The sequence below is a fragment of the Alligator mississippiensis genome, chromosome 7 (assembly GCF_030867095.1).
Source record: "Alligator mississippiensis isolate rAllMis1 chromosome 7, rAllMis1, whole genome shotgun sequence".
NCBI classification, from domain to species: domain Eukaryota; kingdom Metazoa; phylum Chordata; order Crocodylia; family Alligatoridae; genus Alligator; species Alligator mississippiensis.
In genome coordinates, this window is record NC_081830.1 from 40,852,561 (window position 1) to 40,879,928 (window position 27,368).

Genomic DNA, 27,368 nt, shown 5'->3' on the forward strand with positions numbered 1-27,368 from the left:
GGCAGGAATGGGCAGGAAGAACCAGCAGCATACCTATAGGCTGGGGAACTCCCTTCTTGAAAGCACAGTGGGAGAAAGAGATCTTGGAGTCATTATAGTTTCTAAAATGAACATGGGCTGACAGTGTGAGGATGCGGTCAGCAAAGCTGACTGCACCTTATCATGTATCCACAGATGCATCATGAGCAGGTCCAAGAAGGCGATCCTCCCCCTCTATGTGACACTGGTCAGGCCACATCTGGAGTACTGTGTCCAGTTCTGGGCGCTGTGCTTCAGGAGGGATGAGGCCAGCATCGAGAGGGTCCAGAGGAGGGCCACTCACATGATCAGAAGGCAACAAGGCAGACCCAATGAGGAAAGGCTACGAGACCTGGACCTGTTCAGCCTTCACAAGAGAAGGCTGAGAGGGGACCTAGTGGCTGTCTATAAACTTACCGGGGGGACCAGAGGGGAATGGGTGAGACCCTGTTCCTCCGAGCGCCTCCTGGAGTAACAAGGAATAACAGCCACAAGTGGATTGAGAGTAGGTTCAGGTTAGACATCAGAAGGCACTATTTCACAGCTGGGGCAGCCAGGATCTGGAGCCAGCTTCCAAGGGAAGTGGTGCTGGTGCCTACCTTAGGGGTCTTTAAAAGGAGGCTTGATAACTACCTAACTGGGGTTATATGAGCTTAATTTAGTGGGGGTCATATGAGCCCAGTATTCATTCCTGCCCAGGGCAGGGGGTCAAACTTGATGATCTGCTCACATCCCCTCAGACCCTACATCTATGAATCCATGAAAATATAAAAACCCAAAACCTGTACTGAGAGAAGAGGTTTACTTGGGCTGCAGCCAACTCACGGTCCTGGATGTTTCCATTTAAATCGAAAGCCATCTGGGTAGTAGCTCTTTGTCATTCTTATTGGTTAGCTCTCTCTAGTTGGTGTAAGGACTTGTCCTGATGCTTCCTGAGTGCTCCAGCTCAAGCTAAAAGTTAAAATGCTAGAGAGAATACACAGCATCATTTGTGAATTAAAGCAACATTCACAAAACCAAATGGGATTGACCATCTGATAGAGAGATGCTCCAATCCATCACAGTCCCTATCAGCTTTTCCAACATTTTGTCCAGGATTTATGTTGGATAACTAACCTGTAATTATTTCTGTCATCTCTTGCCCTTTTCAAATATTAGTGTAACAATTGCACTTCCCCAAAGTTCTGGATTAGCTGACCCCAGATTTCCTAGGTAGTCTTGGGTATAGATTATATGAGTCCATTAACTCAAAAATATGTGTCCCTAATAGATGATGCAGTTTAATATCCACAAGTAATGAAGTAGAAACTATTTAATCATCCTTATACACAGCTACATCATGCTGCTTTCCAAAGATCAAATATTCATTGAATGTTTCTTTTTTTAAATGCATCATTAAATGGAGAAGGTAAAGTTGTTAGTAATATCACTGTTAGGAATTCTGTTACTTGTGATGTCTTTAACAAAAAATTATTAGTGAGTTCTGTCCAGAACATCTCACTTCATCAGACACCAAGTCACTCCTGTTTGTAGATGGGTGGAAGTTCAGCCTAGCTCTTATATTAATCAACACTTTACCATTTCTAACAGATGGCATCCCTGGAGTTGTGTTCTAAGAAGTAACTGAGATAATTCACTTCAATGTACTTTCCTAAGTGAATAGTTTTACAAAAAAAAAAAATTTTAAATCCAGCCCACAGCACTCTGTGCCCTTGTAATGAGGCATTTTTGCAGGTTTGTGTTGCTTTCAAACCTCAGCCACTTACCTTTAGAATATCTTTTGAATACCATGCCTCAAAGAGCTGTTCTGTACCACCTCTGAAATAAAAAAACAAAACAAAACCGCACAGATCTGAAAGAGTTTGATGGGAACATGTTATCCATTGAATCAGAAAGTCAGGTGTTAGTCTTTTTAACCATGGAGGAACATTTGACTTCTAGGTGTTCTAGGACAGATTGCAGATAAAAATGAGAAGCATGAAGGTCAGTGCCTAGTGTCAATCAGGCAACTTTTTTAGTGGATTACCCTGTATTCAAATACAGGGTAATCCTGTATTTGAATTACCTCTGGGGATGCAATCTGCAGATTGCAACCAGAAAGAGTTAAATGTGAAGCCCTCGCTTTCCATTAGAATCTTTGCTACAAGAACAGCTTCTTTTGTCCTGTTTTTTCTTCGTTGTCATGAGAACAAGACAACATAATTTTATCTCTAGCACAGTCTGTAGAAAACTATAAACTTTTAATGCACTTATAATCATATACTTTAACCTTTTCAATGTTCTGTGGTTTTCATTGGCTGGCCTTTCACCCTTCCCTCACAGGTTACTGAGGCAGTAAACAAAGGAGAGAGGAAAAAGCTAGTGAGTCAAATTACAGAACACTGAAAATGTCACTGGCATACAGCTTACTGCTCCCCCCTCGGAATATATGACATGCATTAAATGCTGATACGATGGGGCATACGCTAACCAATTCCTGTGCCTTGTGCTATCACAGCACTATACACTCAAGGCAGTTCTAGCTGAGCAGAAGAAAATTCCCTCTTCTTAAGGAATCTACAGCTGGTGCAGAACATAAATAACCAGCCATAGGACACCCTTTACTAGTTTCATCCCTTCCTGCCCCCACCCCCCCGCCTCCAATTAAATGAATGACTGACAGGAGTAGCTGGACTATTCCATGTTCTGATGCTCCTTGACTATTTCTAGGGCTTCTTGGAGGCCGCTACAAATTTAGTTTCCTGCAGCTGCCTCAGAACATTCCTGCAGTGAAAAGAAAAAGTATTAGTCATGTGGAAAGACAGCCCTATGTTAAGATTAGGACTGTTAAGCGATTTAAAAATTTGATCGTAATTAGTTGTGCGATTAAAAAAAAATTAGTCTCAATTCATTGCAATTTTAATCACATGACTAAAGTCAATTATGTGCAAAAAACTAAAAAATATGCAAACTTATGCAAGTATTTTGTATGGTTGGGGGATGGGTGTGGGGGGGGGGGAAATTTGTGAAGGTGTAGTGGACTGTGGAGGTGTGAATAGGGTTTGGAGCCAGGGGAGGGGATACCCCACACCCCCTGGCAGGATGTGGCGTACTGTGGATCAGGAGTGAGGGGCAGCAGCAGGACTAGGGGGACTGTGTCTTGGGAGTGACGGGCAGGACAGTTCTATCACTGCCCCAGCCCCCACAACCATATTTTCTTCAGCAGGTCTGCCCCCTAGCAGTGCCCAGCAGGTAAGCCTGTGGAGAGGAAGGGACAGGGGGAGAGGGAAGGGGTGGTTGGGAAGGTCAAGGCCCCCACAGTGAGGAAGGGAGTGATGCAGGGGCTGGGGTGAATGGGGCCTTGGGCCTGGGGTGGATCATGAGACAGTCATGGGCAGCTCATCCAGGGGTGCAGGGGAGGCATGGCTCCCAAGTGCTGTGCACACTCCCAGGGGAGGCATGGGGGCATGTGCCCCCCAGATTTCTGTGTGTGGTGGAGGTGGGCTGCCTACTGCAGGCTGGGGCTGTGCACCCTGCTGCCTTTGCCTCAGAAGCTCTGCAATGTCATGTTGTACCTCCCACGCTTGGGTGGGCACGGGACACACAGCTCCCAGGGCAAAGGCAGCAGGGCACAGAGCCCCAGCCTGCAGCAGGAAGCCTGCCTCTGCCAAATCCAGGGGGCATGTGCCCCCCCATGCCTCCCCAAAGCGTACAGCAGCAGGGTGCTGCCCCCATGCCCCTAGGCGAGCCTCTCATGGCTCTGTCCCATGACATCCCAGCTCCTGCCTCACTCCCTCCCTCACCATGGGGACCATGATCTGCTCTCCCCTTCCCTCTTCCCCCCACAAACTTACCTGCTAGGTGCTGCTCTACACACCACCAGGTTGCATTCCTGTCTGCGTGCATGCTGTGACTGCTCGTGTATGTGTTTGTGTGTCTGTGCCTGTGTATGCCCCACCTCTCTCCCACCTTTCTGCTGCAGCAGCCATGCCCGGGCTGCCCTGCAGTCCTTTGCACTGTCACTGCTGCCCTGCTGGGCAGCCTGGGAGGTGGCAATGCTAGCGGCAGAGTGGAGCCCAGGCATAGGCTCCAAAACCACATACATGATTAACGGGTTAAAAAAAAATAACACAAGAACCAATTAACATGTTAATTGTGCATGATAATGGCGATTAATTGACAGCCATAGCTAAGACATTTGTGTACTGCTGGAGAGAAGTAAAGAGCCATTACCATAACTGAGAATCAGGCCCTTAAAGCAATTGCTGAAAAGTTTGAATGGATGTGCCTATGAGTTGACCAAAGAGACATCTTGTGCTTAGCCTGGGGATAAAACAGCAATGAAAAGAAGCAAGAGTCTGGCTTGGACAATCTTAGACTCTGGTCAGCAGCAGCATCTCATTGTTCTGGTTTGCCCAGCCTGGGTTACCAGGGACAGAGGTGAATATATAGGGTAAGAAACTTAGCTGTCTTAAATTAAAATACCCCAACTGACTACAGGAGTCCTAATCTGACTTACACTGGCTGACATTCTGCCCCTTGTTTCTAGAAAGAAAACCTGGCTTGTATCTTGCGGGGTAAAAGTAAGGTTTAAACTGCGCCCTAGAACTTTTTGTCAGCTGATACAAGAGGTGATGAAGAGCTATGAATTCACAGAACTTAGAACAAATTATGCATCAAAGCAGCTGTCTTTTTTTTGTTTTTAGTGGGAGCAGCTGAGAGGCTAGATTGAAGCTCTGAGCTGCAGTAACCAGGACAACATACAAGCATTAATAAAAGTGAGTAACAAACAAAATTATTGCTGCAGTATCTTTTGAGCTTGAACCTTTTGAATAGTTTAAGGAATGGCAGCAGATTTGCTTATAAGAACTTGATTTGCATGAAACACTTAACCTTTTCCAGTCTTTCTGATGAGCTATAAAATGTCACAATGGTGATTGATATTTTTTTTTTTTTTTTTTGGTAGAAGACATCATATTCATGCCATTGATTTATGTTTCAGGGCACCTGGGGCACAAGATTATTCATCAAGATCAGACACCTCACAGCCCAGATAGATGGATAAAAAAATGTGAGCTCAAAGTCTGTTAGACTCTCCTCTTCACTTAGTTTTTTTGGCTTAAACATTTGAACAGTCTCTTCCTCTCTCAAAGTTCTAAACAGCAAATTGGACCTTAAAAGGGTTTGTTCTTGCGTTGCAGTGATTTGCATACAGTCTACTGTACTGAATACCACTTTTATGAAACAATCTTTGTTTGTGCATATCGCAGAAGCTGGAGAGTGCATAACATTGCCTATGCTTGAATTGCTGATGCTGTATGTATCTGGTGCATAATGGATAGAGAAGTAGAAATAAAAAAAAAATGTGCATCAGGTAGGCTCAAAATGAGTTATGTGGCTCCCAGAGACTTGACATAGAAGAAAGCTAATGAGGCATATAAAGTCCCTAAAGCAGAACAATCCTTAATCTTGGAAATGATCCTGCTCCCATTGAAGTAGAATATTTGCCTGCAGCACATTAATAACACTTTTGAAAAAAGATATTTTGCTTCCTTTTTGCAGGTTGCAAAAGTATTTGACAGAAGAAAGGGTACTTGTGCATTCATCTTGGTTTTCTATTTGGCATTTACCCTTTTCCATTGGAATTTGCTCCTTTCTGTTTCTGGAAACAATGTCATACTACAATACACTGTAGCCAGATGCAAAAGCAAACTACTTTTTACAGTGTTCATCATTAGAGTTCTTATTCCTCCTTTTGCAAGCATTTACATTACTGAGGTAATCTGTTTTCCACAAATACTCTTCATGCAAAGTATCAGCTATGTCCTATCAAAGCATTCAAATGTAGACTTATTTCTTCTCCCAGTCTAGGCAAGTTGACCCATTTATCCCAACCTTGCGGTGGAGCTTGGGAGTTCTGTGGAGCGCATAAGAAGTGGCATGGCTATCTGGAACTGTTTCTTTGTGAGGCTCAGGCAAGAACCCAAGACTCACAATAGATACTGTCTATCTGGTAAAACTCAGACAATGATTGGAACAGACCTCTGCCAGACTCCTTGGCTCCAAGTGATTTCTGAACACCAGCAAGAAACATGTTTTCTTACCAGCTGGGTGTATCCAAAATGTCTGTTTTACCTGTTGTCATCTAGTAGAGGAAATTTGTTCCTGTCCTATGTAGTCATGACTGGTTCAATGCTGCCCTTACCATAGGCAAGCTTCACCTTTTTGTGTGAGGAGAAGTAGCTGTAGTGCTGTAGGGATTTTGAGCTGCATTGAGGTTTCTGCAACTAACACTGCGGGTCTCTTAGTTCCCATAACAGTCCAGAATTTCAGTGGCATAAATGTTCCTGAAGTGATTTTTTCCCATCCCCTTTTCCTCTGCCTCCTAGGCTGCTCCTTTGGAGAGATGCAGTCCAGCCTGGCTGTCCTAATCTAACAATAATGTTTATGACATATCTGGACACTGGGCTCCTTTTTCATTTGTATAATGTAGCAACAACAGCTAGACTAAGCAGTAGGGGTGTGCAAAGCAGGCCCTATTTGATTCAGATTTGGATTCAGCCTGAATCAGGGGCAGTGATTCGATTTGTTGATTCAGATCACTGTCCCTGATTCAATTCAGCCAAATCTGAAACTGAAGATTTGATGCTGATTCAGAGAATCAGTGATTCGGACATAGACTTGGCTTTAAATGTTTCTCCTACGTACCTCGAGGTACTAGCGTGGCTCATGAATGCTGTGATGCTGGGGTGGATGGAGTATCCCACAGGAGCACCAGGGGGGTGGGTTTGCTGCTGAGTACATGGAGGGAAGTGGACCAGAAGTACTTCCAGTCCACTTCTGGGTCCACTGGGGACACCCCTGTGCCTACGTCCAGGTCTATGTCCAAGCTGTGTCTATGTCCAAATCACCGAAATGCATGTAAGTCAAATGAGGGGGGCCCTAAGTTGAAGCAGTGTGTTTTTTTTAAAAAACACCACTTCAGCTTAGGGCCTTTTAAAGCCTAGTGTCATGCACACACCTGAACTTAACTGCCTTTCCAGTGGCAGGGAGGAGAGGGTGAGCTGCCAGGCATAGAGGTCCCTGGGCTGCAAGGATGGAGGGGGAAGGGCTTGTGTTTCCCTCCGTGGCAGGGGTGGCCCCCCCAGGTGCTATCTGCCTGCAGGCACCCAGCCTGGGCAGTCCCAGGAGGTATTGCAGCTGCAGAGGGAAGCACCGGGCCCCTGCACAGCTCAGGTAGGCAGGCAGGCTCCAGGGTGGGCGGCGGGAGATCAGGCTTGCTGCTTCTGGTTTTTTTCTTGAGCGGAACTTGTTTTCCCAGGCTGCTGCTAGGCTGCCTGCATGGGCTTCCTGCAGAGCCCCTGAGCTGCACGGAACCCAGTGCTTTGCTCCGTGGCTGTAGGGCAGAAAACTAAAACTTCTCAGAGGAGTTTTAGTTTGCTGAGCCCTAAGCCATTTAAGGTGCATTACGCTGTTGAATTTGCTACAGCGATTGGAATTACAGCGCAATACGCCACCAGCGCGTGCAAACACCAACACTATTAAAGTGGTGCAAAAGCATTTAACCCACTTTAGTGTCATGCACACATGCCCCTCATTTCATTTATTTACAGCTTGATGGGCTGCTAAATGCTGTACTATCAACTCCCTGTTGGTTCCCTCGCTTGTCAGGAGCAGCGAGGAGGAGGGAACCCCTCCCTAATCAGAGCATCCTGCCAGGGCCTGGCCACCCCTTCCACCCCTCAGCTCAGCATTATGAAAGAGGAGGGAGGGCTGCTTTAGCTCCCCCAGTTTTCTAGCCTGACCCACTGTAGGCATGTCTCTGCATTTCTTCAGTCCAGAGGGGATGTCTTTGTGCTTACGAAGTTGTTAAGCCTAGCCAGGTTAGACTAAACTGCAAAGATTGAATCAATTCAGGTTCAGGCTTTTTGAATGGCTGTCCCCAGCCCTTGTGACCACAATCCAAGCACGCAAACTAGGTGAATGGTTAGCATTAGTCTAGAGTAGGAAATAATGAAACAAAGTGTTTTAAGGCACGTCTGTAATAACTACAGCCTCTGTCATTGTCACTCTGTGCTGTATCATTAACTTGTGAAGTGCAATCAGCATAAATCTCCCTGTATTCCGTGCATACATTTTGGAAAACGGTCACATCTAACAATATAAATAATGCAAGCACTGAGTTTGGCAATCATGCTTGCTTACTAGAGAATTAGTGATTGCAGAGGCCAGGCAATAGTTTTTGCTATTAAAATTATTTATTCTGTTAATGTTGTCTTTACCATTTATTTCTGAATGTAAATATACTTATTTATGCTTTTTAGCTGCCAGTCTGTATTGGAGGAGGAGGAGAACTGTAATGGCTTTCAGTGTACTCCTCTTGAAATCCTTCATTATTACAGACAGTGGTTTCCCATTCATCTAGAAAATCTTTCTGCTCATATGTATTTTTGTACATTTTTCCTTAAAGGACTTTTTAAGGTGTCAAATATTCAGCGTGGCATTGTGATTTGAGGTTATTAAAGCAGCATCTGTGTATAAAGGCTAATATTTCTTAATCACTAATGTCTAAATTAGAGCAATTTTCAGTAATCTGACAGCAAGAAGTTAGGAAATTTCAAGGTCAGGCTCCCTGAAAGAAAGAAACTGGCACGTGGGATAGTTCATTACTTTTCTTCTGGCCCTTTTTTCTTGTCTCTAGATAGGAAATTTCTCAAGTGGGAACTGTCTATACAGTGCCCAGCACAATGAGTATTACAAGGACCAGATTAAAGCCTGAGCTTTAGTCCTTGGCTCCTGAACTTACAACTGAGTTGTATCTACAAAATATTTTTTAACAACGTAGTCCTTATGGGCAAAGAAAAACTTAGTGTGATTTGAACATAACTGCAATCATGACTAGCACCCAAGTCTAACCTATTAGTGATGGTGGAACTGAAGGGAACAGTTTTCTTTCCCGTGGTGTAACCTGCCATGCTAATAGCCTGTGGAAAGAAATGAGGGGCTGAATTGGCCTGCATGGGAATATAGCCGGCCTCTCTCAGTTTAGCCTCAGGGAGTTAATCGCATTGGCTCAACATGGCAGTTTTACTATAGGATGAGACCTGCCCTGTAGCTTTAAAAATTAACTCATATTTTTCTCCCCTAAGAGAAACACCTAGCTGCAGCTAGTAGAAGACCTAGGGTGATACCCTTGGCCCTGTCGAGATAAAGAGCAAAACTCCAATTGGTTTCAACAGAAACAGAATATCAGCCCAAGTCTTCGTGATGACTGTCTGTTGGAAATCAAATTGATCAGAGAGGTGTTGTCTTCATTGCATGGCTCAAGAAGCAATATAGATCTTTTTTCCAGAGGAATGTACAGTAAAAAGAGTGTGTGGTATGCTCTGAAAGATTGAGCAATGCTCCCACATCCTCTGACTTCAATGATACTGACTTTTAAGCAATGTTGTATATGCTTGGTCCCACTAAGGACTAATTCTATTGCATGGTGAAGGCATCAAAATAGTCAACAGAGCAAGAGCTAGTGGTGTAGGTGAAAAGGGGGAAAAACAAGCATTTTAAATTGAGATTTGAAATGAGAGAGGTCATTGAGGCCTGAAATGGAGTTTGCTACAGAAAAAGGGGCTTTGATAAGTTGGGCAAAGTGCTTCAAGGTACAGGCCCTGCATATTTTATGAGCAAAACTAGACACATAGGAAGTTGATTGGATTTGTAAGTGTAGATGAAGGCAGTAAATTTGCTGGGGCAGCATGTATGAATAACATGGACTGCGGAAGGAAGATTTTGCCATTTTATAGCTGTCATAATTTGCAGGTAGAAAGGGAAAAATAACAAAAGAAATCACATGTGGTTCCATTTCTTCAGCATTTAATGTTTTCAGTAACTTAATTCACTTTGTTTTAAGCACTTACTAAAAGGAAGATGGGTGGCTAGATGTTAAATAAGTGAACTACTTTTTCCTCTATATAAAATGGTTGTACTATTGAGCACCAAGCCCCAAATATATTATAAGAATTACAGTTCCATCGTTCTGCATAATATCATTTTGAAGTAAGAATTAATCTGAATCATGATGTGCAACTATAGCTTTTATGTGAGGCCATAAATGTCAGGAAAATAAGTTCTCCATAACCATGTGCTCAAGGTAGCCTGTCAGAATAGAGGCTTTATTTTTAGCTTAATCAACAAGTTTATTTTTTTTGCTTTCAGTCACTGAGGAGTGGAAGAGACATTTGTTTACAAGTAGAATGAGACCCTTTTCAATCACTTATTTATGCATCTGGTACAATGCTGTGAACTTAAATTCTAAAGACATCATTCTTGAATGGTAACTGACTGATTATGTAGTTACTCTACATGGCAAATTAAGTATTTATCACACAGAGCCAAATCTTCAGCAAATGTGAACCAACATAGTTCAGTTGTTTTCAATAATATGTAAATTTACACTAGCTGAGGATCTAGTTTTAAAAATGCAATGCAATCAAGGAGTGCATAACAGCTTTTAGGCTCCATGCTGGATGAAATTTGGGTTAATTCTAATAAAGGTTTTATGCTGAGGGGCAGCCATGTTGGCTTATTTTGTATGGTTGTTTAGTTCTAAAATTGGAGCAAAAAAACCGACAAGCTTCAGATCGGCAACAGACTTTCTCTTGAGTAGCTTTTCTGCAAAGAGCCATTTGACAGTAGTTTAAGTAGACTGTTCACCAGGATTATTTCATTCTTTTGTAAAGCCACAAGAATGCCAATGCAGAACACAGATTCCTGCTAATAACAGTTGTCTATTAATAGCATTAAAACTACAATCTAAAATAAAATGTTACTAAATATTAACTTAGTCTGGGGATTATTTTGCCCTAAAACATATATATTGCCATTTAGCGACTGTAAATTCAAAAGGCACCTAGATTTTCAAGTATGTGAGTTTCTTCACAGCCTGGTTCCTACATTTAAGTATTTTCAAAGTTAGCAATTAGCAGCAGATGAATCTATCCTAAAGATGTTTGGATTCCAAAAATGGTCTATACACGTTCTCCAGATCTGAACATCTGAATGTGCAACATTTATTCATGGAGGCGGTGAAGATTGTGAAGAAATGGACTGAAACAATTCTGCCACATGAGTTGTCCTTGTGTTTTCGCATCCTACGGCAGAAGTGTCAAACATACAGCCTGTGGGTTGAATCCAGGCCTTAGAGCCAGGTCATCTGGCCTGCAGACTTTGCCCACCCCGACCTGGGATGGAGGAGCTTCCGGTGGGGCAGCCAAGTGCCCGGACAACAGCCATGGTCCTGTACCCCTGGCAGCACCATGGAAACAAGCCTGGTATCTCAGCTTGTTTCTGCAGTGGCAGCCAAGTGCCTGTGATACTGGGTTTCTCCACACAATGCTGCTGGGTCTCCAGTTCTGTGGCTCTTGCTTGAGCACTTGACTGCTGCCTCAGGAGCAAGCTGTGGAGCTTCTGGAGCTCCTGCACCCACTTGGTTGCCAAGTACTGGAGTGAAAGCAGCAGCACTGGAGCTCCAGCAGCACTTTGGGCAGAAGCCCAGCACCATGGCTTGTTCTCATAGCAGTAGCCAAGTGTCCATGATGCCAAGGCACTTGGCTACTACCAAGGTTCTTCTCACTGGGTTCCCAGCTGGACAGGATGCCACATGTGTTGGATCCAGCATGTGGGGTCCATGGACCTAATTCAGCCTGCAGGCTGGTCCCATGCCATTAATCCTGCCCACAGAGCCAGGTGAACTTGACTCCCTTACTTAGGGTATTTTCCCTGCCTTGTCAATGAGAATGACAAGAACCCGCTTACCCCCAAGAGCATGATTATATGTGGGAGGATGTTCTTATCCTCACTAGAGATGGATGAATAACTAAATCTTTCTTCCTTTCCTTCTCTCTTTCTTTCTAATTACCTGGAGTGAAACTTTATTACATTTTTGATTGCAAACACTCTAAAAATACATGGGGCCTGGTACATCTTGTAGACCAGTTATAGACCACTTACCAGGGCCTTACTTACTGTAGTTTGGGGGCTTTAGACAGCTCTTCTGTGAAACTCTGCCTTTGGTTACAGTTTTCAGAAGCACCTGCATGCTAAAAAATATATTCTCATAATTTGGTAGCATTTAGGCTCCTATATCACTTAAATTTAGAAACTTTACTTCTTAATCTCCTTGGTGCCTTTTAAAAACATTACCCTTTGGCTCATGAGGCCTACCTGTGCTCTCCTGGCTACCTTTAAGAACTCGAAATGGGTGCATAACCCTTATCCAACTAACAGAAGTGCCAGGAGCTGCTGTTTCATGATGAGCACATGCAGAATTCTAGTTTCATTGAACAACAAGATTGGCACCTCTGTTGCTATCTACATCTTGAGTCAAGAACTCTTCAAGTCTACTTCAACAGCAGTTAGTTTCTGCTGATTAATATTTACTCACATGATCTTGCAGGTTAGCAATTGAAACATAAAAGCCATCAAAACAGTTGAGCTTTTTTTTAATCATAGAAGATAATCTCTCATTCTAAAAGGATTGCAACATTTTTAGAGAGAGAAATTAGTACAATTTGCATAATTCAAGCAATGACGCCATGCATTCCTTTTTGGTGCTGTAATAGCAAATTATTCAAAAGCTTTTTTAGACTCCAAGGAAGATTTTTGCTCTCCATTTCCAGCTTTTGCTCTTAAATACTTTTTTTTTTCTGGCTAGGGAGCTGGGTTTTAATAAAATAGATACAGTTCAAAATTTATTTGAAATGAAAGAAAATAAATTATGTACAGAATTGGAACACAGAAGGCTTTGCTGGAAAAAGCAGATATTGAAACAGCAAGATAGAGACATTTTTTTCACAGCTCCACATTAGTTCTTTTTTTCTTTCAGACTCCTTTCCTTTTCCCTCAGGATGCATTGCCCATGTAGCAGGACAGATTTTGCTATTTGGAAGCCTGGAAAAGTTCCATTACAGTCAGTGGAGCTGTTCTGCATTTACGCTGAGGCAACCAAGCAAAATCTGTGCAGTTATCCTGCCGGTACTGTGTTACTACTCATGTCAGTTCCCTAATGAATTATACCCAGGACAGAGATTACACCACAGTTTAATGAAACAGAAGCTAAGCCAAGAACTTCTATTATTGTACCCTCCTACTTTGGGGTGAATTTAACTTAGTAGGTCTTAGAGAGACATGGAGAGTATTTTAAATGGACATTGTGGGTTGTGTTGATATTGTACCTAAGAGCCAGATTTTTGGTTAGATATTGATATAGGCAGGGTCTTCACAACACTGGGACATTGGAAAACTGCTTAAGGTGAAAGTTAGGGTTTTAAAGTAAATGTCTGCCCTTTTTGGCCAAATACTGGTACAGAGGCTGTGTTACACGATAGTAAAAGTCTGGTAGTCCTAGCTAGATAACTAGTATTGGAAGACCACAAATACGACCCTGGATGGGAAAAACTCGTGTGAGGGAACAATCTCCCAGGCATAACTGAATAGATACTGGGAAACGGTAGCATTTATTCACACTTCACCTCCTTTGTGCCATTAAGCTTATAAGGAAAGTGACAGAAAGACATAGAATATTTTCCTTGTGATTGCCCCTAATAGTGCAACTTATGGGACCAGAGAAGTGAAAGTTAAATTGCCCCCTCCGACTTCAAATGAGTCTGATACCAAGGGATGCTTGAGTGAAGCTCCAATCAGCAACTTCCTTTCTGTGTGTAGCTGGAAAGAATGAAAAGGAGAGTGTTAGATAATTACAGAGTAGATCTGTGGACTAACAATTATTATCAAAGGGAAATCGGAGAGCAGCCTGCTTCCTCAAGATATAAAAGATGGTGCCATTATGTTATCCTGATTGCTGACCTCATTCAGTCTGCAACCTTTTCTGTATGTGGGTAGCTGACAAGGAATGGAAGCAATTGTATTCTCTCCAGTTCCAAAATATAGCAGGCTTTTATCACCCTCTTATTTTACTGAGTACATTGAACTTGCCCTGATCAAAACCCATTCCCTATAACTTTGAATTTTCTTGTTTAAAAACAAATACAACATCTTTATTCTGACAGCATCCCTTTAAATTAAAATCAGGCATGGAATTTCTTGTTCATATTTTATAGCCTTAGATTATTACAACTAGAAGAAATGTTAGAGCCAGATTGAGCTGTGGTAGTTTGTGACTGTAACTGCTTTATAACTTGAGCTATTTGGAAACAATTAGTAGAAATAGTGAGGCTGGAAGGGACCTCAAGAGGTCTAGTCAAACTCCCTGCATTGAGACAGGGTCAAGTGTACCTAAGACATCCCTAAGAGATGTTTGTATTGGACAATCACAAATGCAACCCTGGTTCAGGAAAAACGAACGTACACAAATGTTCCCACACACATATATGCAGAATATAGAAAAATGATACCCTTTGGTTGACCAACCAAAGCTTTGCATAAAAGTACCCTGTGTAGTTTTCAATTCAATTCTATTCAATTCTCTCTGTTTAATTGTCTTCCATATGCATTCTGATTTTAAAGTGATACAAACTCATTTGTGTCCTTACTGGTGCTTTTTATAAAATGCTGTTTTCTACCCTATTTTGGCTAGTGCTGCCATTTTCTTATCAAGAAATCATAGCTGAATAGTAAAAGGTGTAATGTTGTTTTAAATCATTCATGCATAACTTTTCAGTGGGATACAAAGAAACAGAGAACCAGAGCATTGCTAGAAGAGAGAGCATATTAATCTTTGAAACTGACCCACAATAGGACACCAATCAAAGTTAATGAACTGAGTGTACATTAAAAGGACAATATAGAATACATCTGCTTTAATGGCACTTCTTCACTACTTTTGACTGCATCTCCAGGTAACTTAGAAATGCTGAATGAAGCACTAAGATTAAAGACCTTGTGGGCTATCATTAATTGAAGTCAAATCAGGGGGATCAGCATTGCCTATCATAGAAAAGAATCTGCAACAAATATGGTGGCTGTGATCCACACATTGTAATTTAACAATGGAGGGATGTGTTTAACAGGTGTCACATCTAATGCCTCCCAGCTGCTATTGCAGAAGGCTTTAATCAGTGAAAATTTCCTGCCAGGTACCAAGTTGCTGAGTTTCAGACTTATAAAAAGAAAGTGGAAAATAGAAGAATCAGGTATTGCAGTTGAAAGCAATGAAAGGTAGTAATTGCATTCCTATGGCTACTGTCACACAGATGGGCATGTGTGAGGAGCTTTATATACAACTTATCAGAGTGATCCTAGTAGCTCTATAAATATTTCCAGGATTGTGGCTTCTCTTATCCCTTGTGTTACCTCCATTTCTTTAGGAGAGATGGAAGCACCTGTAGGTTCTGCCGTGCTGGGTGCTGTATAGATCTACAGCAAAGCAATAGGTCCTACCTTTTTTTTTAATCTTGCCAAACTTTTACTTTTTAAAGTGGCCTTGGTGCCCCATGAAATCACGGTCTCCATTCCTTTCCCCAGAAAGCATTACCAGTTAGCCTCCCAGCTAAGTAAGTTTAAGTCTGAAATAAGTATGAAATGGTTCCCTATTTGCAAGGGAGGGTCTAGATCGAAACTGATTTATTTCATATAGTCCAAGGGACTTAGGCCTCCAGTTCAATTATGACCTAACACTGAAAGCCCTTTTATAAATTTGAGGCGCAGACTTCTCAACAAGGACAAATATCTTGCCTCACAATGAGATTCAGTCATGTTTGTTTCATGGGCCCAAGCTGATCTGCCACAGAGAACTCTTCTGGAAGGAGTTTTTAGGGTACCAGGTTTCCAGAATGGAAGGCCTGTAGCTAGACAGATCATATCTGTTCATTCACCCAATGGAAAAAAGTCCGCTTTTCATAGAAGCAAGAAGTAGAGCACCAAAGAGCAGTGCAGTCTCTAATAAATAAGGAAAGTGTTACTGAGGGCTAATGACTTGTACAAAAGTGAAGGGTGTGACTTTGATTGACTGATAGATGCATACCTGGCAGTGATTAATCACATTCAGCAGTCCTTGAGGTTAACTGTGTTTTTTTTTTTCTCATTTAAATATTAAACTGCAGTTATTGATGGTACAGCTAATTAAAAAGGAGGCAGGAAAAAACCAGAAAAATCCAAACATCTGTTCTTCTACTTCAGTCTTTCATTTTTTGGTTCACAGTTTTCCAAACTTCTGAGAGTAATACCTGTATTATAAATGACTGTCAAAAATGTTCCAAACAAGGACGGAAACTGCTAGTGTTTGCTGCTAAAAGAAATGCTCTTGAGTTTTATCTGGTTGAATACAAGATTTATATTAACCTGAAATATAGTAATGGGAGGAATGGAATGCATTGCTTCAAGAGTAAGCAAGTGTAGTATTGGTGCTGTGTAAGTATTGGTACTGATTGGTTTCTTGGCAGTATTCTCTAATGTCTCTCCCTCAAAGGAAGAAGAGCAATAAGGCAGGTGGAGATGGGGATTTAGTGCTCCAGAAACAATGACTGAGACTGTTCTTCCTCTAGGAAAGAAGGCAGTGGGGAAGTCCAAAGGCAGGCCCTGATTTCTGTTGTCCTTGCATGGTGCCACTCAAAGGATGCAAAACAATAGCAAACCTTCAGCCCATGAGAAGGGGGAATCTTTGGGTGACCTAGAGCTATTATGCCAGTTCTGGTATCAGTCACTAACATGAGGGAATGTGGCTGAAAAAAGGGAAACTGCAAGCAGAGCAACAACAAACTTCTGGCTGCCCTGGGCACAAGCACTTTGGAGGATTTGTACTTACTTAGCCTAACCCCCACCCCGCTGACTCCATGTCCCGGGACCCTATGTAAGTGTCCTGGTTGCTGACCCCAAATTCAACTCTGGATGGATGTTGGAGTTGTCTCAAAGCTGCTCTTTTTATTGTTGACCCAAGAAGTTCAGTTGGAATAATGGCTTTGAGATTGAGACTGTTGCTGCCCAGGAACTTGCAGCTCAGTGTGGCACCATTGGGATTGGTCACTAGTGGCCAAAACCTTAGGGCTGTCCACTTCTAATGCTTACTGCTGTCAGAGTAGCATTCCTGTTGTGTAACAGAATACCTACTACCCAGCCATTAGCAAAATATAAGATGGGAGGATTCCCACCCTCTCCCACAATTCAGCATGAGGGGAAAAGCTCATTTTACACTTGCATATAAGGAAACCTTATTAAATACATTGTCTATCATTAAACTACTGCCAACATCAGCATGTGATCAGTAATGAAAAGCAATAATGAAGTTGATTCAATGCAGCCAACACTGAAGGAGAAATACCATGAGGTGGTTTTCCCACAGAGGTCAGATCACCTTGAGTGGCATTGTGTAGTGAAAGGGTGGAGACCAATCCAAAACACTGTGCACAGGTCTCCCACTGACAGTCTACTGTAGCCTCCTATAGTCTACTATAGGAGTATCTCAACTACACACCTATTTTATGGAGATGGAGGATTTCTCTCTAGCTTGCTTCTTCGGCCTGTGGGCTAAGTGCAGGTGAGACTCGGGGGCATCTAAACTCTAAGGCCTCCAGGCTTGGGACCTGCACGTAGGATGCTTGCCATGGATTTGGGAGTCTCTGAAAAGTCTGGGAAGGAAGCTACTTGCTGACATTAGCACCACACAGACTTGAATGACTGAGTACTGCCTAGTCAATAGAATTCAGAACTGGTTTGGCTAATTTGGCCTGAGATAAAATTAAAAAAAAAAAATTTGTAGTATATAAAAGTAGGTACAAAAGTGCTGCTAAGAAGCATGTTTGTGGAGTACCTGTGCTAAAACTTGCAGCAGTTTCAAAAAAGGTAAAATGCATCAATTCTGGATTAACTAAATTACTACAGATATGCTTATTTCAAAGTTATTGTTTTCACATTTGCCTCTCATTTTCATGTGCTCAGGGAGAGCAGGGTCTGATAGTAAAGGGTGGAAGGGGCTGCAGGGGGAAGAAGTTTGCAGGGGTGAGGGGGGGTGCAGAGAGCAATGGGGCTACCTGACCCTGTAAATTTATTTTCCCTGCTGTAGCAGTGGGAAGGGAGACAAATTCAAGGCAAACCTCCAAAAATTATAACAAATTTATGAATTTTCCATATATAAAACCTACTTATTGGGTGGTCATCTTATATTCAGGTAAATTTGGTACATAGCAAGTCTGTGAATTAAAGAGATGTCAATAGTGACCTAGTGGGCGAGCCCCCGAGAAGACCCAAGCCCATAAGAGGCTTTGAGAGTTCTACCTTTATGAAAAGAACCCTAATTAGAGTAGAAATAGATCATGCTCTAGTCCTTAAAGTTATCTTGGCATTGCTAAATATGGGGACATCAAAGAGTTAGGCATGTGTTTAGGTGTCAGTTGGGGGTCAGCCAGGTATTAGCACACAGTCAGGGATTAGTTAATCATTAGAACAAGGGCAGGGATTAAAAAATCAAGTGTCAGTTGCAGGCATCTGGCTGTTTTTGTAATGCTCTGGTACTGCAGAACAATACAAGCTATATTTAGTTGTAGGTAATTTTGGCATATGTCAATTAGATTTTCATTGAGCATTTCTTGTTTTGACTTTGACATGTGCCATTCTGCACATGAAACAGCATAATGGCATCAAATCTAAGAAGGCACAGATTTATGTGCCCTACTTTAAAATCTGTTCTGCTGAAGAAGAGTCAGAAGCAAGTCTGTGTAGGTTTGAATGGCATATAAGATTTAGGGAATTGGTGGTATTTTCAAGCATTTTCAGCATTATTATACGAAAGCACTGAAAGGATCTGAGTATTGAAACACAACTCCATGTGGGCCTGCCACTATCTACTACACACCATTAACTGAGGATTAATGTGGATGTAAAACTATGACAGTAATGAGAGATTTCACAAGGGCCTTACAGTTTTACTCTTTGCCTCATCAGTAAAAATAACACTTGCAAAGGCTCAGCCATGTTGTGACTTACCAAGAAGGCTTGGGTTCAAATTATTTTAGGATACAGATAACCATGTGTCTATAGACTCATTGGAAGCTATAGTGGATGCCCCCTAACCTCTCTCTCCCTCAGAAAGTTAATCATGCAGTGGGGCACAAGTCAATACTTTGGTTTGTGAAAGCTTCTATGCTGTTACATGGAGGGATGTTAATGACTAGATCAAAAGATGCTGCCAGAATAGTCACTGCCTGTCCTTTGGAAGTAGCAAAATAAAAATAAAAAAAAATGATGAAGTGTTTCACTAAATAGTAAATGTAGTTAAGAGTCAGGAAAGCCTACATGCTGTATAAAGAGTATCTAAGGAACTCTGCAAGTATTAAATACCTGTATTATATCTGTAATGAACTGAAAGCAGCCTGCTATGTTGCCCAGAGTGTCTTAGAGAGGTCTTCAGTGCTTCATGACATTGCCTACAGCAACAATTGCCAGGTCAGTGCTTTGGGATTTTAAGAGTACTCAATCACAGAATTCAGAAAATGCAGCATCAAGTCTTCCTCCCTTACAAGATGGAGTCTGCAACTGTTTAAAATCCATTGGTCCATGTATGTTATGCATGACCCTGTCGACAGAGAACTTGAGCATGTTACTGTTGGAAGTTATTTCCAGCTAAAGGAACCTTTAACTCAAGCTTCTTTTAATTATATCAATAACAAATTGGTTTCTATTAGGCTTTTGACACATGGACAGAAATAAAATAGATACTGTATATTATTCCATTCCAGAGTTTTAAGCATGATATCGTATCATATCAGGCAGCTGCAACATTATGTCTAGCCAAATTGTACAAACAGTGCATCTACCTTGTAACAAACTGCTTCCTCCTCGCCACACATGACAGTGCATTGCCTTTGGCTATTTAGAAACAAATATCATTCCATGAGCATTATATTCTAATTTCTTATTACTTTAAAATGCTTCATCAATTCATCAAAGTGACCAATGTTTGGTATTGCCCTTTGCAACCTGATGAGATAGAGCAGTGTGTTCTAATGAAACTATTCATGTAAATTAAAGACTTTCTCAGGCTAATAGACATTTGGTTTTCAGTTAGCAATCAGCAATATGTATTTTTTTTTTTTTTTAAATCCAGGCAGGGAATGATCAAGAAGAACATCTGTTTTTTGAAAATGGCAATTTAAATTTCAAAGAAACTATTTACATTTTAATAGCCCTATTCTCTAAAAGTTCCTGGGGTCTGATGCATCTGATTAGAAGAATGATCTCTAGCCCTACATTTTGTATTTGGTATTCATTACAATAATAGTCCTAATGAAATTATCTGGTATTAATGTGGATGCATGTAATGTGCAATTACAGAAGGTTCCCACTGTCATTTAGCAATGAATCAATGTAGCATTTCTTTAACTTCAGCAATGAACACACAAAAAGGAGCAAACATCCAAAATCTTTCTCAAGAGAAGGAGCAGACTTTAAAATGTTTATTTCACTTCTCTTAATCTGAGACACTTACTGTTCTCAGCCTCTTTGTCAATGTAACTTTGGCTAAAAACCTAATTCTGCTCTCTTGGTAGTGCTGCTGGAGTCAAACCTGGCAGGAAATGGATGGAGGGGTGTGTCCTGTAAAGCGCACTTCCATCAAGAACTTGACACAGAACGCAGGATCTCACCATTCTCTGGCTTTCATTGTCAAAGTGTCTCGCTCCCTTTTAAATGCTTGTCCACTGAGAGCGGTAATTGCTGTTACCAGTTACCAGCATTAGCTCACAGGGCAGAGGTCTATGAGGTGGATCTGTAGATCCCAGTCTCTTAAGGTTGCAAAGTCAAGCCTTCAGTTTAGGAGGACCAGTATAAACATTGTGTATGCAATTTTGGCCCCTGAATGCAAATATATATTGTTATAGTCTTTAATTACATCAGCTTTACCTTCTCTAATTCTCAAAGCAATCTTGTCCCCCTGGCATCATTATCAAAAAGGCAAACCCCAAAAGGTCATAGTGCCACCCGTAGATTAAATGCCATTCCACTTGACTTCTAGTTAACAAAGGTATCATAAGCTCCTCTTTCTTGTCTGTCCATTGCTGTTGATACCAACTTGGTTTTGAAGCTGTTGGTGACCCTGACTGCCAAATGTGTAGCAGCATTGCTTGGTAAACTTCTTCTTTAATCCACAGCCTTCCATCTGAATATTTGTACCAAGAAATTGTCAAAACCAAATCAGTGCTAATGGCTCAGTTTGGCTACTAACACTTTCCCTGCTGATCTTGCCCTATTTTAGTATGGAGCACCTGAGGAAGAATTGGTATTAGATTCAAGAACTGGAAATATCAGTGAATCCCATCATGTTTTCTTTTGCTAGTGTACAATAAAGTGGGAGTGACTGGTTCTGTAAATCTGTGGCTTTGAGAAGCTCGATATCATGACATCTTACAGAGGCCCCTGAGGAGTCTGAAAATAATGATGCCTGCTGCTGTACAGTGTTACCTCCATGCTTCCCCAACTAAAGGTCTCAGTTCCAAATGGGAAGTGGGATTGTGAGTCTCATAAACTCAGGGACAGCACTCAGCCTCATACAGGAAATGTGATTGTGAGTTTACTGACAGTGGTATCACTACTCGCAAAAATCAGGAGCTACTGATCAACATCTTTGACACTTTCTCTATGACTCTTCAAGTATAAGATAGCTGTCAGTTATTAAGTGTTAGCTTTCCCCAACATTTATCACCATGGTATCTAAAGACCATAAAAATATGAATTGCTTTTTCTTTTATCCTGTGTATTTCTAACATTTTCATCAGAAGTCCAGAAGGTCTGATACAGTGCTCCTTGAGGTCAGTGGAAGAGCCCACACTAATTTCAGTGGGCTTTGGGTCAGGCCTTACATCATGCAGGCAGTCTTGGAAGAACCAGGAGGACAATGAAGTTCTGATTACTAGGTCTGCTCTTGAAATCTGGTGAGAAGCATTTTCTGTCACACAGGTTCAATTCAGAGGAAATGTATTAACTGTAGGCAAGTTGCTCCAAATCTCACTCCAAAGTAATACATGGCAAAATCTTACTAAAGCTAATTTTAGGGTAACCCAGTAAAGCCTACATTCTTATTTACCATTTTGCTGCAGAAAGGCATTGGCCTGGATGACTTCCTACTATGAGATGGGCTTAACTTGCTGTGGGACTCACTTCACGAGGAATCTATATTGGATCCCTCCATATATGGAGGTTCTGTGTATCTGCATCATCTCTTCCCCCTTAGACTCCATGATCCACTCCAGATCGTATCTAGCAGAGTAGTTACACTGAACCCTCCAGTCAGTTCCTGACCTTTTTTGGATTCTTCAGGAAGCTCCACAAAATAGATAATGCCTATTAAGGTTTTCCATGAAATGTAGACCCAGAAGGATAGACGATGTGCATTTCCCCCTCCTAAATCCTATGTCCCTGAAGCTCTATTTCTAGGATTGCGGCAGGAAATAGGAGCAATGAACATGATGGATCTTTGTTTCCATGAGAGGAGAGAGAGAACTGCACAAGAAAGGGATCCAGATCAAAACCACTGTTTCTGACCATCAGTAATAAACAGAAAAAGGGATTTCACTTAAATGGAGATGTTTCTGCTCTGTTCTACTCTAAATGAGATTAGAACAAAGTTCTAAACATGCAGGATGTGAAATATATATTATGTAAAACAGCATAATTTAAATTGTATTCTTCATCTTATAATCTTAATCAAACAAGTAACTTTTGTCCCTGTACAGGTAATAAGCAATAATTGTCTTGTTATTGCAGCAAATAGCACCATCTAGGGATCAGGCTGGTTTTGAAGGGATATATTTAAATTCTGTATAGCATGAATTGTTTGAATGTCGACAATATAATGTAAATATACTGCCTACACAGCTATATATACTGTGTATGACCAAATAGTATAGAGCTGGAATTCGTATACAAGTATTTTTTTCATGTTTACAAGCTGTGAATATATACTTGAGAATTTCAGACTTGCAGAATTGTTTAGAATAGTAGAAATCAGAATGGGTTATCCCAGCTGCATGACATGTGATAAGCTGTTCTCTTTTTTTTCCCCTCCCCAGATACATATGCCAAAAGTTTAGTCACTATTCCAGGCACCACTGGACAATAACAGTGAAGAAAACAGGGAATGTTACCTGCTTTTTATAGCCCACCCTAACCACCTCTGTGGAGAAGAGAATGGCAATAGCACTTGCTGCCTTTGTGAGAGCCCACAAACTGCTGCTAAAATCTGAATTGTGTTATGATTGGATATTGTTTCAAGACTACTGTGCAATCGTTGGACCAAATTACTTGCTGATGTGCAGGCAGCACTCTGTTGACTTCAACAGGATTACAACAGTTTAGATGGGCAGAGAATATAGCCTGTTCCCTTGATGTGATGCAGTACCCTTCTCTCCCATTTCCTGTAATGGTCCCTTAGTCCTTATCTTTATAAGATCAGTCCAGGAATGGCTTGCAAGGAGCTTTCAAGACCTGGGGGGATCAGCTGTCTCTGCAACACACCCCTTATCCTGACACCCCCGGGAAGACTCTCTGAGCTTGGAGGGATCTATCTTTGGAACAGGCAGTTGGATGTATTGTTTCATTTCAACCCACTAAGTAAATCAACAGAGGGTTGGGTTGGAGGACTGATCAAAAGTTGTGAACTTCACAGGAAGTGAGGATCATCCTAAACCTCCACAATGTCTGCTGTGAGTGCAAGGTTCATTTCTGTCTTAACTTGTGTTCTGATGTAGACATGGTCATGTCCATGTGTTTGCATTCCTATTCATATAACACCATTTCCAAGTCATAACACTCCTGCATATACCGTTTCCCTTAGAGGTAATGCTCATGTAGCCGATGTTAGTCACATTGCTTAACTCAGTACTGGGAAGGGGCGCAGATACTGGAATAATAGACAAGGTATAGAAACTTTCTATAGAGTGTAATTGCCACAGGTTTTATCCATTTACCAAGTTTGTCCCTGTTCTTGTGGAATATTTGGGTCTCCCAGGGGCAGTTGCCAGTGCCTTTGGAGCTCAGTTTGTTATGTCTCTCTCTTCTTCCCCCATCTCCATATGGGGACATAGCAATCTCAAGTTTAATAGCAGTTTTCATTATAAAAATATAAATTTCTAGCTGTTGAGTGTCGGGACCCAGGGCAGCCGGCCAGCAACTCTCCCTGACTCCCACCCAGGCAGATAAGGGTCCGGGGCCTTAGAAGGCCGTCAGGCAGGTACTTGTGGCGCTTGGAGTGGAATTAATTAGGCGGATGCTTATCAGTTGTAAAGCAAGATTTATTCACGTCGTTAAGGTGGTGAATAGCGGAGGTCAGAGATACTTGGTTAGTTATAGCTTAAGGTTCGTAGGTTGTATGTCGGTCTGCATAAGAGTTCGTCGGTCGGGCAGATAAATGGAGAAAAAAGTCAGGCCGGCAGGTCGTTGATTTACGTCTGAGAATTGGGTCGAGACGGGGGAGACTGACAAGTGATCAATTTGTCAGTTATTCTCACGCATACGTTCAGAGGTTTTTCAGGTGTGTGCACGGAGGTCTCCCGTTCTTCACGGAAGTGAAGACGGGTTTTATTTGTATAATAGCCAATTGCTTTTCGCCACGTCATAAATTTAATTAGAATCACCAATTATCTAGCGGTCTTTGCTAGGGTGTTATCATAGGGACACTCCCGGACACTCCCCTGTCATTCCGACCAATTACAATGATTTATGTACAGCACAGAAAGCTAAGTTCTATTTCGTGTTAGTGTCGCAGTTATAAATTTCTTTTTGACATGCGCAGCAAAAAAGCGGTTATTATCATTATTGTTAACCCTTAGTTAACCTAGTGCAGAAAAAAACTGTTTTGAATGGTTTTACTTGTTTGTGACATGGGCACTACTTAATTTGGTTGTGACATTGAGTAAAGAGCAAGAGACAACAACCTTGACATCAAGGAAACAGGTGGGCACAGTAAAATCAAAATAACTGTGATTATTGGGTGTAAGAAAGCACACACATATCCATGCCTGCTCTGGCAAGTTTCTAAGCCGGGGCGGGCCATTATTTCAGGTGGAGGGCTGTTTACGCAGTTTTGGCAGGCTGTCGAGGATCGCATGGGTAGTCCTGCCCTTGACAGGTGCCCCACCCCCACATCACCATCTTGGAACCAGTGTCCCAGGGCCAGCACTGGTGGGGCCAAAAGCAGGGCACAGGCTGGCAGAGGTTTGTGGAGCTGGGCTGGGCTGCACCAGCAAGGAGAGGGGGGAGCTGGCCCAGCTCCATAGAGCCCCTGCCAGCTGGGACCCTGCACTCCTGCCACCCTGCTCTGGGCCCTGCCGGCGGTGGCCCCAAGACACTGGTGTGGGCCCCATGCTTCTGCTGGCTCCCCACCCACTCACTCCTAGTGCCCCTGCAGTACAGGCAGGAGGCAGCACACAGCCCCAACTCCCTGCTCGCCAGCAGGGAAGAAGCTGGTGCTCAGCGCAGGGAAAAGCAGCCCCTTGCCTGCCCCATGGCCGGCGTTCCATGCTGCAGCCACTTGCAGCCCACGCAGGGCTGTCTGGAGCAGGCACAGGCACCCCCATGCAGGCTGTGAGCAGCTCCAGCATGGGGCACTGGCCACAGGGTGAGCGAAGGGCCGTTTTTCCCTGCACTCAGCACCAGCTTGTAACCCGTCCCTGTTGCCAGCCTGGGCTCCAAGCCGGCTCTGGGCTCACCTGTTGGCGGCAGCAGCTGCAGCCCCCCAGCTTGCCGTGCTGAGCAGTGTTGGCTGCTGCTGGCTGCCTGGAGTTCGCGTGCTGGGCAGCCCACAGGTGGCAGTGGCAAACACAGCCCAGCATGGCAAGCGGGGGGGGCCGCAGCTGCTGTCGCCACATGCAGCCCCGATGGATGAGCCCGGAGCCAGCGTGGGGCTCAGGCTGGCAGTGGGGCCAGCTTATAAGGTGGTGCTGAGCGTGTGGGGGGGATAAAGTGGCCCCTTGCCCACCCCATGGCCAGTGCTCCCTGCTGCAGCTGCTCGCAGTCCACGCGGGGCTGCCCAGAGCAGGCACAGGCAGCCCCAGACGGGTTGCAGGCAGCTGCCGTGTGGGGCGCCCACCACAGGGCAGGTGAAGGAACGCTTTCCCACCCCCCATGCTCAGCTTTTCCCCAGGCTCCTTCCCTGCCCAGGGTACTCCCCCCCTCTTCCCTGTTATCTGTGGTTCCAAAACGGGGCAGCCATGGGCTGGGGCTTCTGGCTGGGGTGCAGGGCCAGGGTGGGCCCTGCTGTTGTGGGAGCCTGCTGGGCTTCCCCTGGGTCCTACTGCCCTTGGTTCCTGTCATTTTTGACAGGAACCAAGGGCAGATAAATATGAAATTTTCTAAATTTTTTAGGGGCCCCGTGGGCCGGATAGAATGGCCTCATGGGCCAGATTCAGCCTGTGGGCTGTATTTTGCCCACCCCTGTTCTAAGCATACAGAGCACCACCAGAGGGCTCTCAAACTATTTAAGGGGATACTACTCAATTTGGGGATGGCAAACCAGCCCATTTTGTGGAACAGGTTTTTGGGGGGGTTTTTGTTTTTGCAATCTGGATGGCTGGAGGAAAGATGTTACCATTGACTCTTTGTAAAGATTACAGTTATTCATAATCTATGGTTATGTGTAGATGAAATGAGAGGCGTGTGTGCACAACACTTCAAAGCAGGCTAAATGCTTTTGCACCACTTCAGTTGTGTCGGTGTTTGCATGCCTTGGCAATGTATTGTGTATTAATTCCAGCCACTGTAGGCAACTTGGTGGTGTAACGCACCTTAAATGACTTGGAGCGCAGCAAACTAAAACTCCTTCAAGGAGTTTTAGTTTGCTGCCCTACAGCCACAGAGCAAAGCAGCTCCACCCAAGAAAAGCCGCGAGCCTCTGATCCTTTTTTTTCCTTTCCCCACTGGAGCCTGCCTGAGCTGCATGGGGGCCTGGTGTTTCCCTTTGCAGCTGCAGTGCCCCCCAGGACCACCCGAGCCAGGTGTCTGAGGGTAATGCTGCCTGGGAGGGGTCCACTGCTACCACGAAGGGAAGCACCAACCCCCCACTGCAGCCCAGGGACCTCTCTGCCTACCAGCACTTGGAGAGGCAGATAAGTCAGCAGGGTGTGTGCATGACACAGAGGTTTAATCAGCCATAAATTGAAGCGGTGTTTTTTAAAACCCACAGCTTCAATTTAGGGCCCCTGTTTCATCTACACACACCCTATAAAGGTATAGAAAAATTCCCTTTATTCTAGTATGAGAGTGCCTTAGAAATTCTTAAAAGCTGTGGACACTGGGATCTCTTTTTTATTTGTGAGAAGTCCCAAGTTGGTTTATGGCTTTAGGGACAACATTACCCAGGCTCCCAATGATGATGTCAACTTCACCACTATCTCCCAAACGCCTGCATATCTGCCGAGCCAGAGAAGACCTGATAC

General features: G+C 43.1%; 1 long non-coding RNA gene across 4 annotated transcripts in view; it reads left to right on the forward strand.

Annotated features, from left to right (window-relative positions):
* Nucleotides 1-27,368, forward strand: part of LOC102569955 (uncharacterized) — a 257,947-nt gene that overhangs the window by 142,897 nt on the left and 87,682 nt on the right. For all 4 annotated transcript variants that reach the window (XR_009463435.1, XR_009463434.1, XR_009463436.1 and 1 more), the window contains 2 exons: nt 4,704-4,775; nt 5,000-5,068. This is a non-coding gene — a long non-coding RNA (uncharacterized LOC102569955). The remainder of the gene's footprint in view (nt 1-4,703; nt 4,776-4,999; nt 5,069-27,368) is intronic.